Source organism: Coenobita brevimanus, chromosome 14 (genome assembly GCF_032717465.1).
Source record: "Coenobita brevimanus isolate Jiangsu-jjx chromosome 14, ASM3271746v2, whole genome shotgun sequence".
In the NCBI taxonomy this organism is placed as follows: Eukaryota; Metazoa; Arthropoda; class Malacostraca; order Decapoda; family Coenobitidae; genus Coenobita; species Coenobita brevimanus.
The window spans coordinates 10,822,308-10,834,977 of NC_136967.1; positions in this window are offsets into that span (position 1 = coordinate 10,822,308).

Below are 12,670 nucleotides of genomic sequence, written 5' to 3' on the forward strand. Positions count from 1 at the left end.
CCACTCTCCCTGGGAATTAGCCAAATGGACGTAACTTACCTTGTTTCTTCTTTCTTTCGTTCATCTTCATCATCATCATCATCATCATCATCAACATCAACATCTTCTTCTTCTTTAGTCCCCTATACGTCACAAGTAGCAATGTCGTCACTGCCTTTTATTCTGCTGTACAGTGGCACGGATTTAAAGCACATTTTTATTCCCCTTCTCCTGTCTACCTTCTTATTAGCATTAAAACTGCCAGACGGGCGTTAACAGGCTTTTTGTGCTGCACTTGGCGTCGCGTGCTGGAATGTCGTTAACGCCAAATATCCTTGACGCGGCATTAATTTCCACTTACATTTTTTTCTTCCTCCTCCATCCCCATCTCATTCTCTCTTTCATATCACTGACACGAAAACTGATGAATGGACGTAAATCCCCCCCACCCTCTCTCTCTTTTGTCATTTTTTTTTTCTCTCTTTCTCGCCATTCACTCTGGGTCGCAACTGTCGTCACTGTTATAGCTCACAGTGTTGGAGGTACCGTAAATATGAACTTGCAACGCACAGGTGGCAGTGACCGACAATTTCGTGACGGCGGACCATAATATCTGCGCTCATATTTCCGGAGTTTGGCACAACCTAATCATGTTACGAGCTCGACGGGGGATCTTTAACTTCCTTGACCGTGGCGTCGAGTCCCAGAAGTAAGCAAAGACTGATATATGTTCCAAAGACACTCATTCGGGGTTTCTTTCTCCTCCGTGACATGATTAATAGCGGGAATCGGGATTAGGCGGACTTATAATACTGTTTTGCTTCATGGCTAATAATAACTTGGGTTAGCAAAGCGTGGATTAGCGAGGCCTCAATACCCTCCTGTGTATAAATGAAGGTGAATAAAGAACGTGAGCAGTCAAGGAAGCGTAGTTCTCGTGTCAATTATATTATGAAAAAAAAAAAAAAATGCAAACAGATTACTAGAACAAATCAGCGTATTTTAGCTAACAAAGTTTTTCCCTTTACACCTCAGTGCGTTTTATACAGATGCTGAGAATGGTTTCAAGAGTATTGCCGACTGAAGAGAAAATTCTTGAATGATAATCGTAAAGGGAGTTTGAAGCCAGGCAATTTACTGTAAGGCTTCGACTTTCCAGTTGTCTATCTTCCAATGGAATTATGAAAGTTAGGAGCAGATTCATCTATGAAATGTTGAGCGTAAATGGGTCACAACTCTATCCACCCACAACTCAGGCTTTCGGAATTCAGTCTAACTCAACCCAGACAATGGAAGGAATAAAATAGCCTCCCATGCCTCACCGTCCTCCCCATTATTTCCAGAACAAAGAATGAGTGTTCGCAAGGGAGGATTATTGACAGAGTATCACGCCTATATTCACTCTTTACTATACTCTTTTTACTTTAACCTGTCCCTCAATGCTGAACTGTATGAAGAAATTAACACGAATATGGTGCTAGTCACGAAGAAGTGCTACGGAAAGGATGATGAGCCGTAGTTTTGTCGTTTGCTGCGACTGAGCTACGCGAAACAAGTTGCGAAGAGGCGGGAAAATGGGCCAAGTTAACGTAAAAGGAGTATAAACCTCTTCAATCCCATGACAGATTTTTAGTCTTATCACCTTTGGACGATTTCACTCGACTGAGAGAGAGAGAGAGAGAGAGAGAGAGAGAGAGAGAATCTGATTGTGAAGGGGACTATTACCAACCCATCCACTACAGACCGTAGCTCCAAAACTTGGCCAAAATCGTTTGAAGGCAGCAGGAATAGAATAATATATACAGGGTGGTCCGTAAAAAGCGCTTCACTTGGCGGATTACTATGTGTTGCGGGGGCGGCTCTGTCCGTTGGTATGGGCGTGGATGTAGCAGTGGGAGTGGGAAGTGAATAAATAATACAGGACAGACACTGATATCGCTGACAAAGCCGTTCCCGCAACACACGCGATATCCGCCAGCGGAGTGGAAGAGGAGCGTATGGACTACCTCTTACATCACCAGCGTCAAGGGGTATAAACGTTTTCGAAATTCAGTGAATAACGTAATCAACATTCATAATAACAGTACATCACGTGGTACAGCATTTCTCATCATCACTTTCACAGCAAAGAAGGAAAGTGAGGGAGTTAAGAGGGAACTGGTCCAGACCTCCACGCTCCCATCAATTAAGCTTTCGAATTTCTAAACCAAAAGAAAAAAAATTATGATAAAAACACGATTCAAATAACCAACTTTTCCTTCACGATCGTTGCCATCACTTCCGAAGAAAAAAGGAGGGCGAGGGAGATTAAGGGAGAATACAGAAAAGTGCGAGAGAGTGAGGGAGGAGGAGTTTGAGGGCAGAAGGCTTCATATTGTTCATAGTTCTTTACCACGTTCAGTGTCAATAGCGTGTGGGAGGATGATGGAGAATGAAGGAGTGAGGGAAAATGAGGGAGAGTGAAAAACAGTGGTGGAGAGTGAAAGAGAGTAAGGAAGAATGAGGGAGAATAAGGAGGATGAGAGGAAAATGAGGGAGAATAGGGAGGATGAGAGGAAAGTGAGGAAGAATGACAGAGAGGGAGAGTAAACTAGAGTACGGGAGGAGCGGGATGAAGAGGGGGGGAAACTGAAGGAGAATGAAAAAGAGTGAGGAAGGATGAAGGAGAAAGACTGACTATTTAATTAAAGAAACTGATCCAGGCGTCGTAACAGCTAAAGTCGTTGTCATCTTACAGGAAGAGAGAATTAAAAATATTATACGAAGACACTAATTTCGGAAGAAGGTGAGGGAGAATATGGGAGAGTGAAGGAGAATGGCGGAAAATGAAGAGGAATGAGGGAGAATGAAGAAGAGTGAAAGAGAATGAAGGAAAATGAAGAAGAATGAGGGTGAATGAGGGAGATTTTGCAAGGATAGTAACAGATTTCACTTAGTATGCTATTCTTCACCATATTCACCACCACTTCTTTGGCAAAGATGAAAACTGAAGGAGAGTGATGTAGATTGTGGAGGAATAACAGAGAATGAAGAAAAGTGAAGGAAAATGAGGGAGTGAGGGAAAATTAAAGTTAGGGAGGGTGAGGGAGAATGAAGGAAAGTGTAAGAGAGAAAATAAAGGAAAATGAGGGAGAATAAGTTGGTAGAGGGGAGTGAGGGAGAACGAAAGAATGAGAAAGAGAGAGGGAGAATGAAGGAGAATGGCAAGTAAGGAAGAGTGATGGAAAGTCACTGTAGCAGATGGGGGCATTGCTGACTCCTCTCCTCCATCCACTCCGGCAGTTTTAATCACCAATATATCACCGTAATTTCTTCCCAACGCCCAGCCTTCTGAATTTTAATACTGAGCAAACCCATAAATTGTGATAAAGTCCAATCTCTGAGGAATCTATTAATTCTGAGCCAGGCGGTTTTACGATAAGGTGATCTCATTTACGAAGTTGTTAAAAATTGTGGGGGCATTGCTGAGTTGGTGTGAGTTTTGAAGGTCTGACTTATGGGTGTACTTAGGCTGTGTTTTATCTCGACGAAGATCATGGTTAGGATGAACGTGGACACTGATACATAGATATAAGCAAAAATACACAATCAAAAATAATTACATACACACACTCTCTCTCTCTCTCTCTCACACACACACACGCACACATACACATTAACATTTACACAACTGCTGAGCATATCTAACATCGTATCGGCCCTATACACCAGTGTGATGACAAGCTAACAGTGATAACATCCTATATCCGATTCTGCAGTTAGAACAGCAAATGTTTTCGCCAAAAGCATAATCTCATGCTTGCCTCGCTAGGAAGGATGAGGCCGGGCATCCATTTACACACCATCTATGATCCATGTTCGTGTCCGCATCCGTGTCAGCAAAAAGAAAGTGTACTAGGGAAAAGACTGAGGAAGAACCATTAAATGTTCCGTGTCCGTGTCCAAGTCCACGTCCCCAGATAATCGTGCAGTGTGCGATTTTTTATTGACATACACGGCCACGGGGGCTGCTGTGAGGGTTACATGATCTACGGAAGTTCAGAGTAGAACCTCGTAGTGTAGAAGTTTGACCTATTTCATGGGTGTTTTTCCACAGCACCAACCATATTTACACATTTTTTGATACCATATGTAGAGGGTAATGCTAGCTATGGATAAGAGCTTGTTACTCTTATGTAAACATTGAAGCTGACGTCTGAGCATCTGCGACTACCTTTTGGGTGCAGCGACTTCATGGGGGAAAAGCGAACCTGATATACGGATTTTCACTACACGGATACACTGAAACGATACGAACGTGAACACTGGCTCGGACTTTACTACCCCGACTTATTGCTTAAATGATCAAATTAGGCTAACTTCCTAGAGGGCTGGGGTTTCTCACAATTAAGTAAAATCATCCGATGTACCAGAATTATATATATAAATTTGATCCTTCGATATAAAAGGTTGAGACGATTTAGTAAGAAAGGAGGCATTGTACAGGGGAGGTTCCTTAGTTGATAACTAACGTTGTCCGGCTGGATACTCAAGGTCAAACCTCTTGACTTGCAAATCACGGGGTTGGCAGTCTGCTGACTAGTTTGTCGAGATGCCTTCATTGTGATATGGAATAAACCAAAGGAGAAACTAGCCAATCAGATCATGATTTCAATACTGCTGTTGATGCCCCTGCTACCACATGAAAAGTTTTTAGGCAGAAGTCCAGGCTGAACTAAAATGAACAATCGTTAAACAAGCAAGAAAAATACTGCAGTGAGGCACTTTTCCTGCTGACCCAGGGACGAACAGGGTGCAAAGGGTGACCTACGTGACCCCATCCCAGCCAAGAGAACAGCAGGATCGGAATTACCGCATAAACAACGTAGTAGCGTCATGTTTACGAGTACACGGGACAATTCACGCGCCCGCACACACACACACACACACACACACACACACACACACACAGTCTCTCTCTCTCTCTCTCTCTCTCTCTGTCGTATGTTTGTCTCTGCTTTGGAGAAATCCAAAACAGTTTAACCCTCTCCCCAAAGCTTCTCTCCTTCGCTCAATGAAATCATCTGGTGAAGGAAAAAAAATATTAAGTACGTTATCAGGCCAAGAGAATAGCTGTCTTTTGAGCTACATAAAAGTCTCGAGCTCTCTGTACTGGAGGAAATAATCGGTAGGTAGATGTGTGACTGCTGCACGTCTTGCCTTCTTAGTCTGAACAAGAAAGAGTTGTCGTCTACGTCCACTAAGTACCATGAGAGCTGACCACGCGAGGTTCATGCTAGCTCTCTAATAAGGACAGAAAATGGAATGTGTGCAAGTTATGCCGCCGCATAGCCCAACATTCCTGACACGATACACACGCATAGGAAGAAAACTGGCCAGCACAGTGTCGTAAGGACAGTGCTTGATGTGAAAAAAAAAAAAAGTACAGTTGCGGCTGGTTAACAGCTCCTTCACATCAACTCGAATGTGTAAAAATAAACAAGGGAGAGTAGAAAATGGGACCGAGGATGAGATGGAGGGATGGGGTGGAGAGGGGGATGTGAGCTGGAGAAACGGCACCCTGATGGAGGAGGGAAAAGTAACATGGAGTCTAATCGTTTGTGGGCACTACTCCAGGCTTTGAAGCACTGGGTTGTAGACAAAAATAAAGCCAGCCCACCTTCCTACTGCTACTCAAGAGGACTGGGGGTTCGTTTCATCCTTTCGAAATTACAGACGTGTATTGAAATCATGGACTGCGACTCTTCCTTATATCATCAACCAAGCATCGGTCATTAAGAATTCACCTTAACATCTTCACTTCAGTGGTAAAACCTGGATGCAGTTTTCTCTTACTAACGCCAAGCAGTGTTACTCGGTTGAGGGTAACGGCACAAACAAATTGACTAAGTAACCTTCAGACAATTCGCAATGATCGAAATTTGTATTAAAAATATAACCACCTGGAGACTATATTACTGAACCGAGATATGCCTTGCGTATTAAGTTTATTTATGCAGGGGTATCTTTTGAAGCGACTCTGTCCGTCTTTCTCTCACTATTTTCGGACATGAGATGCTTCACTCCCATAGATTTTAGCGGTCACACCACACCAGACCACACCATACAACACCACACCACACCAAACCACACAATACAACACCACAACACATCAAATCACATCGTACAACACCACACCACACCAAACCACGCCATACAACACCGCACCACAATTACAGCATCAAATGAAGGGTCCTGGAGCTCCCCCATTTAGTAGTATTGTGCTTGTTCATTTAGACAACGCTAACACCGGATGTTTTATTTGACGAGAGAGTCAGGGGAAAGGAAGAGATAGATAAAGAAAAGGGAAGGTGGAGAGGGAATGAAACGCAGCGAAAGAAAGAAAACTGAGAAAAAGGGGGATGAGGATGATGAAGATGAGGAGGAGGAGGACTGAAAAAAGGAGAGGAAGCAGAGGAGAAGAAAGAAAAGAAAAGAGAAAACGAGGAGAGGAAAGAAGAAGGAGGAGGGGAAAGGAGGGAGGGGAGGGAAGGGGAGGGGAGGGGAGGAGATGGAAGAGGGAAGGATAGGAGGGGAGGAGAGTGGAGATGTGAGGAGAGGGAAGAGGAAAGAGGAGAGGATAGGAGGAGAGGGGATAGGAGGGGAGGGAAGAAGAGGGGGAAGAGAAAGAATGAAGGAAAGTGAGACAGGGGAAAAGGAGAAGGAGAGAGAAGGAGTTGAAAGAGAGAGACTGAAAATAGGTGAGAAAAGAAAGAAGAGAGAAAAGGGAATGAAGGAAGGGGAGAGGAAAGGGTAAGGAGACTTTTACTACAGCACACAGAGGCGAGGGGAAGGGTTGAGAGGAAAGGAAAGAACGAAGGAAAGTGAGAGAATATAAGAAAGACTGCGAAGAGGGGAGGAAATAAAGAAAAGGGGAGGGGAGGGGAGGGGAGGGGAGGGAAGAAAAGAGGAAGAGAGAGGGGAAGGACTCTAAGTACGGCTCACACAGACAGGCGAGCGCTGCGACGTGAAAGGAGAGGGAGCTTTTCAGGACGAGTTGCCTAATCCTGTCTCATGAACAATAAACACGCGTGTCTCACCAAGGAAAAAATCTGGGTGGAATTATTGTCTCTCTTCCCCTCCCCCTCTTCCTCCTCTCCTTCCTTTTCTTCTCACTCTTCCTTTTCCCCATTTCCTCCTCTCCTTCCTCTTCTCTCTCTCTTCCTCTCGTTCTCCCTCTCCTCCTCCTCTTTCTCTTCCTTCTAATCCTGTACCTCTCCCTTCTTTTCCCATTCTTTCTCCTCTCCATCTCCCCATCCCTCTTCCTCATCATCCTCTCCTTCTTCCTCCTCTTCTCCTTCCTCCTTTTCTCCCTCTTCTTCCAACTCTCCCTTCACCTCCTCGCCTTGTCCCTTTCCCTTCTCCTCTTCTTCTTCTCCCTCTTCCTCTTCCTCTCCCTCCCAGGCACCCGTGTTCCCCGTTCGCTCTCACAACAACCAAGTTTTTGCGGCAACTCTCGCAGCGTGGGAGCCGCAACACACGCTTCCCTCGCAGTTAGACAAAATTTTTGAGATCCTGAATGATATATTAATGTCAGCCGAGTGGAAAAATGTGGAGAGTAAGGACGTGCGAGTGTAGGGTTACAACTGGCGCGCCTCTGTGCCCGAATTTTGTTATTGGTATTCACGGCTGAGTTATTGCCATATCCAGTGTGTGTTAGCTACATTTTTACGCCGGCTGGTATTGGCATTTCTTGCTGTTCTAATTATCCTGTTTCTCGAAGCGCTGCAAACTGGTGCTCACCGAAGAGGAAATCAATTCGTTGTGAACTACAGGGGGAGACTACAGCTCTGCTGCTTTTACTGGAACTACACCCTTTCAATCTTTTGTAAAATACGCCGACCGTCGTGAACCATAGAGTGGATTGGTCTACTTGATTAATCGTGCGATAACACGTACTCTGTGAGAGACTCGCTTACTGAACAGCGTAATGGGCAGTAACTTTCTGCAGCTCTGATGTGTCTCTTATTACGGAACATTTGACGAATTATTGTGGCAATGTTTCTGAATGCTAGCTGTGCTAATGTTCACCATTTCAGTGTTTACAGAAGTAGGCCTTGATAACTGGTTTTTACATAATTTCTCGCTACTGTTTTCCCACAAGCATAAGAAAATCGTCCTCAGAATTGTTTTTTGCTACTTGGTAAAAGAGAGTTTTAAATGTGCCCTGCGTAGACTATTCAAGAAAGATTTCTCGGGATAGGTGTATCTGTTTTTAGAAAAGGTATTGCAATAAACAATACTGATTACTGCAATGCTGAGAATGATTAACTGTACATCTGAAAAGAAGACAATAAAAAACATCTTAATCTCATCAACCAAGGGATCTTTTTTTTTTTTTATGCAGTTCTCGTTATCACGAGACGACTTTTAAAAGCTTAGAATATAACTTATGTTTAAAGTGGAGGAGTTGGATACTGTCTTCAGCAATATCTTCACTAACAGACGGTTGTTTTAATTCGAGTAAACCTGTCTGGAAGCAGTAACAATAAACTGTAAAAATGGTCACCGTACTAAAAGGGTTAAAAAGGAAAAAAAATACAAAGAACTGACAGCGCAGTGAAAACCCCGAACCCAAACAGACTGAGCTGGAAACAATGAGGGACTGGAAATTGGTGTGTTGTGACGAGTGTGCTGGTATGGCTGCATGATGAGGCTCAGTGAAGAACTAGGCCACACCATACTACACCACACCACACCATACTGCCATTATCATCACCACAGCACACTAACACCACACCACACCACACCACACCACTAAGCCATTATCATCGCCACACCACACCAAACCACATCACAACACCACACCACACTACCATCACCGCCACCACAACGACACATTATTAACCTCAACACACTGCCATCACCACCACAACACCACACACCACAACACCACACTATACTGCTATCACCACCACACCATAGTGCCATCATCACCACATCACGACACCCCACGCTATCAACACATTAATAACACACTACATCACAATCATCACCATCATCATCACATTACACCATACCACTAGTGCCATACTGCCCCCACCACGTTCACATATACCACCACCAACATCACAGCACCATACCACATCACACCACTAGTTCCATACTGCCACCACCACTATTACACATACTACCATCATGACCACCATAACACAACCACAACTCTGGTATCATCAAAGGAACCACTGCCCTCACCAACACAACCACTACCGTCAAAAGCACAGCACAACGTCTACCACAACATACCACACCACAAAGTCATCACCAGCACTACAGTCATTGCCAACAACAACAACAACACCGTGTTTGTTTGGAGACATATTGAGGGCAAGCGATGGACTAGGGGCCATCATTAGAACACACCACGCCTCACCACACCACACCACACCAAACAACACCACACTGTCATCAACACCAGCGCCACCATAACAATAACATCGTATTGGTATGGCTGTATGATGAGGGTAAACAAAGAAATGGGGACCCCACTAGAGACACGAGAGAGCCATTGCAACGAATCATACCTCACCGCCACCATATGCACTGCCATAACGATCATAGCAACACCATTAAGAAACGCACTATATCATCATCATCATCATCATCATCATCATCATCATCATCATCCTTTACCACAAACACTACCACTGCTACCACAACATAACTAGGGCAACCACGGCGTACCACACTACCATCATCATCACTAACCCTACCACTGCCTGTACCAGTCCAGTCACAACAACACCATTTCCCTATTACAACTACCACACCACTACCATTGACATCACAATTACCATCACGACTGTCATCATCAAAACCACAATAACTAATACACCTCACAACTACTACAACAACACCTTAACCCCGCCAACAGTTCGATCACCACCATTACCATCATGAACTCATCTATCACCATTAATTATCAAGACCGCCACCAACCCCACAACACCTGTACTACAACACTCAGCCACTGTCAAAATATCTCACACTACAACATCCCTTTTATTCTAACTTGGCCTCAAATTACCATCTCCATCCTTATTTCTGACTGGTGACAATAGATTAACAGTAGCTTATGATGCTGGTCACGAAGAAGTGCTACAGAAATGATGTAGCGCCCTAGTATTGTATTTTTCTGCTATTGACCCTCATGAACTGAATTGCAAAAGGGCGAAAATCTGTGTCAGGTTAAGATAAAAGAACTATATCACGACCCCCGTCTACAGTACACTCACGACGACCACCACCACCACTACTTCACCTATACCATTACGAACAACATTACCACTGCCATTAAGACGACCACCACTATTACCATCACCACCATCACACCTCACAATATTATCACACAGTTAAAACCACAATTACCATCACCACCACAAGCACAACCATCACCACCACCACGTCACACACCAACATTCAACGACACTACACACTACCAGCATAACAACACCACACACCACCATCACGACCACAACACAACACCCTACCATCACTACACCATACACTTCTCTCACGCCTACAACACCAACGCACGCTACCATCACAACAACCACACACCCACGTCGCAACCACCACACCATATCAAACACTACCATCATAACCACCACACTTCACACTCCAGAATTTTCCATAATTTGAAAAACGTGCGACAAGACAAAATCCGTTGACATTATCCTTGTCGAGTGCTAAAGAGCGTTCAATAAAGCTCCCCACAAGACACGTTTAGAAATAAGGATGCATGGTTTCAGTGGTAAAGTGCTAGGGTGGAGTGATGATTGGTTTACGGGAAGCAAATACAGGGTAGTACTATATGGGACCGTTAGAATGGAGGGATGTAACAAGCGGAATGCCACAAGATTCAGTTCTCGGTCCCGTACTGTCCGTAATTATCATAACCCCGATTATGAAGGCTTGCGTTGGTAACTTTCCATATTTGGTGACTACTTAAATTTGCAAAGGCTGAGAAACATCTTTACAATGGCAAGTGTTTCAAAGAGATTTTAATAACGATTTTGGTTGAAGTTCAAACATGTTAAATAGATTATAACATTAACAAATGCAGTGTTAAACATTGGCAGCAAAAATGTACATGTCTGGTGTACTATAAAGGATTATATCAAGATCGAGAATGGACAGCACAGAATACAATTATTTGAAACAGGGCCAACAGTTTACAGGGGTAGGTACGAAGCTCAAGAAATAATTAAATTCACTGGTTGGACATTCAAATACAAATAAGAAAATATAGTCCTCGTCTTGTTTCACTACCATGTATACCCACATTAAAAGTTGTGTCCAAATCTAGTCACCGCAGGAAAAAAAAAAAAAATAAATAAATAAATCGGCATAATTACTTACTAGCAGATAAATACCTAGCCGCAGCCAGACATGATGGCTATAAAACTACTGACAAAACTTTCCAGCCAAATGATGCAAGGTATATTTCTCTCGGACAAGGAGAGTATATTTTCACCCCTGTTTGTTTGTTACCTCCACTAAGAAAGTTATGTTTTGCCCCGCGTTGGTTTGTCTGTTTGTTTGTTTGTCTGTTAGCAGGATTACTCAAAAAGTTATGAACGGATTCTGCTGAAATTTTGTGGAAGGGTGGTCCATGGGCCTAGAAAGAAATAATTAAGCTTTGGGCAGGATCCGAATCAGGATCCGGTGTATCCCGCACAATATCTCCAAAAGTTCTCAGTGAATTTCAATGAAATTATGTGGAAAGGTGGGCCGTGGACCAAGAAAAAATTGATTAAATTTTGGGGCGGACCTGGATTCGGATCATTTTTTAATGGCAATGGCACTGCCGGTGGTAAGCGCTTCTGAGCCTTTTCTAGTTTGTTTGTTTGTTAGCCAGTTTGTCTGTTAGCAGAATTACTGAAAAACTAAGAGAGAGATTTGGACCAAATTTGGTGGGTAGAAAGTGCGTGTCCCAAGGAACGATCGATTAACTTTTGGGACCGATCCTGGTCGTATTACAGAGTCAGGATCCAGAAAACACTTTGTGCAAAACCCTAATCAGTGATGAGAAAACCTAACCTATTATGTTGCCCTTGTTGGAGAGATGCGCTCCATTGAGTGCCCCTCTATTTTTTTTCTTCAACAGAATGGTATGGAAAAAATAGCCTAGGAGTGCATAGACTGTGATACTGTAATAATATTATAAGACACTTGGATAATATTTGGATTCTAATCCCCAGCTAAATAGGCTGACTACTGAATAATACATTTTAGACGTATAATGGTTCTCTCTTTCCCAGATCATGGTGGATGCAACCTCGGCGAGACATCGTTATGCATTTCATAATAAATGTTTTTACTCTTTGTCATAAGTCGACACAGTTATGAAAATACTCTCCATACATTATTTCCCATGACTTTTCTATGAAACTTTCCTATACACATTGGATCATGGTCTTCCTTACTTTCTTCTACTGGCAGCATCTGGTAGGCTTGGTGGAAAGGGGGAGGGGTCTTCTTGCTTTGCTGTCCCTATTTTTGAATCACATAACAACGACGCCACCTCACAAATACTATGATACTACTACTCTCAACCTTCTACACAACAAAACCATTCCCTGAAAATAAACCATCCTTCTGTGTTGTTGCCAGACCAGACCAGACCATTGGCGCTCCTCTCCTCTCCTCT